The sequence below is a fragment of the Elephantulus edwardii genome, unplaced genomic scaffold (genome assembly GCF_000299155.1).
Source record: "Elephantulus edwardii isolate Elephantulus edwardi_28Jun2011 unplaced genomic scaffold, EleEdw1.0 scaffold00034, whole genome shotgun sequence".
NCBI lineage: Eukaryota > Metazoa > Chordata > Mammalia > Macroscelidea > Macroscelididae > Elephantulus > Elephantulus edwardii.
In genome coordinates, this window is record NW_006399784.1 from 18,108,788 (window position 1) to 18,112,555 (window position 3,768).

Here is a 3,768-nt window from a genome sequence, read left to right on the forward strand (position 1 = left end):
ATTTGGAGAAGTCCACGACAGAGGTCCCTAATTAAAGTGCAATACATCTCTTGATATCCTAACTGCTGGCATCAAGCATTGTGGAGATCCAAGTAAGATGAAGTCACTGACAATTCAATATTTTCCCCGTCTATTATGTCATCTATTGGTACCATGGTTAGAATTTTTTTGTTTTCTTCACATTGAGATTCAATCCATATAGAAGGCTGCAGGTTTTGATCTTCTGCAGCAAGTGTTTCAAGTCCTCCTCACTTTCAGCAAACAAGGTTGTGGTATTTGTATACTGAAGGTTACTTAAGAGTCTTTCTCTAATCCTGATACCACATTTTTCTACATAGAGTCTTGCTTCTTGAATAATTTGCTTAGTATACATTTTCAAAGGGAGCTCTGGTGGCATAGTGGCAAGAATCTGTGCTGCAATCCCGAAAGCACACGGTTCGAGGTCACCAGCTGCTTCATGGGAGAATGATGGGCAATCTCTTCCCATGCGATTAACTGCCTCTGAAAACCCATCGGAGGGTCAGCTATGGGTCAATTCTAACTCCACGGTACACAACAACAACAACAAACATATTCAGCAGGTATGGTGAAAGTACACAACCCTAAAGCACTAGGAGACACTGTTGTTATTAAGTGCTGTCAAGTTGCTGAGACTCATAGTGACCCTGTATATCAAGTACCCCACTTGTTCTATCCTGAGCCAGTCTCACTGTCTCCGACACACCTATCCCCATTACCATAGTTACTGTGTCAATACATCTGGTCCAGGGGCTTCCTCTCTTGTGCTGTCCCTCCACCCTTCCAAGTATGATGTCCCTCTCCAAGGACTGGTCCCTCCTGGTAACATGCCCAAAGTATGTGAAACAGAGCTTCAAAATCCTTGCCTCCAAGCAGCAGCTTGGTTTCACACTCTCTATGACTTGTTTGTCCTCTTGACAGCCCATTGTATGTTGAACATCCAGCACCACAACTCAAAAGTTATTAAGTTTTCTTCTGTCATCTTTGGTCATTGTCCAGCTCTCTGATGTGTAGCAAGTAATTGCAAAGACCATAACTAGGATCAGGTGCACCTTTGTCTCTAAACCAACAGCATTGCTCTTTAGCACTCTGGAGAGGTCCCTGAGTGGATCCAAAACATTGAGCTTTCTGTTAGCGGGTCAACACATATCCCACCATGACATCACTACACATACAATAACAACAACCCATTGCTTTTGAGTAAATTTTTTTAATTTTTTTAAGGATTTTACAGTTTATTAATCCTCTGGTGAAAAAAGCCACAATCATAGAAGATCAAGTCAATGGAGAATGTTTATTCCTTCTGTTATCCAATCTCCAGCTCACTTTTTGCCAGCTCCTATGTTGGCCTTTGCAGTCCCCCTGACTTTCTTCATCCTGTTCTTACGCTCCTTGCGCTGTTTCCTTAAAGTCTTTTTCTTCTCATACAGACCATGTCGTGCAAGTCTGTGTTTCAGTTAGTTTTTTTTTTGCATAATCCAAGGAGTCATAAATCGTATCAAAGCCTGTAGTCTTGCCACCACCAAAGTGGGTTCTGAATCCAAACACAAAGATGACATCTAGTGTGGTCTTGTACATTTTTGCGAGTTTTTCTCAAATATCTGTCTTGGGAACTGTTGCTTCCCAGGATGAAGAACATCAACAACCATTTGCTTCCTCTGCAGTAGTCAGTTGGTCATGAACTTCCTGGTCCGGATACTGTGCCATTGATGATGGTGGCTTTCACTCACGCAGCCGAAGAGGGAAAAAAGCACTTTTGAGTAAATTTTGACTGAGTGTGATTCTATAAGGCAAAATAGATTTGCCCCATAGGTCATAGTGTTTGGGTTTTTTGGTTGTTTTTTTTTGTTTTGTTTTGTTTTAGCATTTTAACCAACTTGTTTTCAGAGGTTAAAATCTTTACAGAAGCAGGTTACCACTTCTTTCTCCATTGGAGCAGTTGGTGGCTTCAAACTGGAGACTTTTCATTAGCATCTGAGCACTTAACCACGGTGTCACTTCACACACCTGCTGCTAGTATTATATGTTGATATGTCACTTCTGAACTCACGGTGACTGTATAACAGAACAAAACATGGCCTGATCTTTGTGCCATCCTCACAATTACTTCTGTCTTGAGCCCATTACTACACCCCCTGTTGTTAATAGAGATTGTTCAGTCAACTGTGGTTCATAGCAGCCCTATAGACAACTGATCAAAACTCTGCTGGATCCTGCAGCAACCTCACCATCTCTGCCATGGTCAAGCTCAATGCTGCAGTCACTGGGCCAATCCCTCTTGTTGAAGCCTTACTTTCTTTCACTGACCTTCTGCTTTTCTAAGGCCTGGCACATGCTGATTATATTACCTAAAAATATAAAGTTTCATCATCTTTGCCTCTAAGAAGCACCTTGGTTGCACTTTCTCCAGAACAAAATTCATTTGTCCGGTTGTCAGTCCATAGGTACACTCAATATGCTTCTCCAACACCATGATTTAAGGGCATCAATTCTTCTTTGGTCTTCCTTATTGTCCACTGTCCAACTTTCACATGCATGTGAAACAACAGATAAAACTATGAATGGGGGAAGGTGTACTTTAGCCTTTAAAATGACACCTATGCCACTAGAAAGACTAAAATGAAAAAGATTGACATTAACAAAAGTTGTTAAGAATGTGGACCTACTGGAATTCTCTTATCTAGTTAGTGGAAAATATAAAATGGTATAACCACTAAAGAAAAACAGTGTGGCAATTGTTTACAGAGATAAAAATACACCTACTTGGTGGTCTAGTGGCCAGAAGCTGCACTGCCATCCTGAAGGCACATGGTTCAAGGCCACCAGCTGTTCCATGGGAGAAGGATGGGCAATTTCTTTCTGTGTGATTAACTGCCTCTGAAAACCCACTGGAGGGTCAGCTATGGGTTGGTTGCGACTCTACGGTACATAACAACCACAACCAAGTAAATAACCAGGTAAAATCATTTCTAAGTAATTGCCTAGTTGCTGTTAGGTGCCATCAAGTAAAACTCATAGCAAATCCTTTGACATGAATCCTAAAATCTAAACCCTAAGAAGACAACAAGAGGTCATTACAAAAACTGATGAGAAAGAAAAAACTACAATAGATGTCACAGGACACTGAAAATTACATTAGAGCATTGAGAAGCCAAACCAAAGGGAAGAGACGCTGAAGTAAAAGAGCTGAATAAAAGATTTCAAAGGGCAGCTTGAGAAGACAAAGCAAATACTATAAAGGAATGTACAGAAAGCTGAAATTAGAGAATAAAAAGGGAAGAACTTGCTTAGCATTTATCAAGCTCAAATAATTTAAAAAGAAATTAAAGTCTTGAGTTACAATAGTGAGAGGGAAAAATCTTGAATGATACAGATGAAGAGAATGCTCATAGTCACTGTACCAAAAATCATTAGTCGAAACGGAAGTATATCTGAAAGTACCATCCGATCAGGAACCAAGCTGCACTGAAGGCATTGGAGAAGAATAGAGGCCCCAGGAACTGATGGGATATTCCTTAATGTGTTACAACTAACAGATGCAGCCCTGGCCATGTTCCTCAACTTAGGCCAGAAAATGTGGAAGACAGCTGACTGACTAGAAGAGAGCCAGTTGTCTAGGCTTAATAAAAATATAGCCAGCCAAGATTTCTAAAACAGGAATTCGGCTTCTGTGAAGACTATAGTTCTTCTTGAAATCCTGTGGGCAGTTCTCTGTTCTCTGTTGCGATGAGTCAAAATCAGCTTGATGGC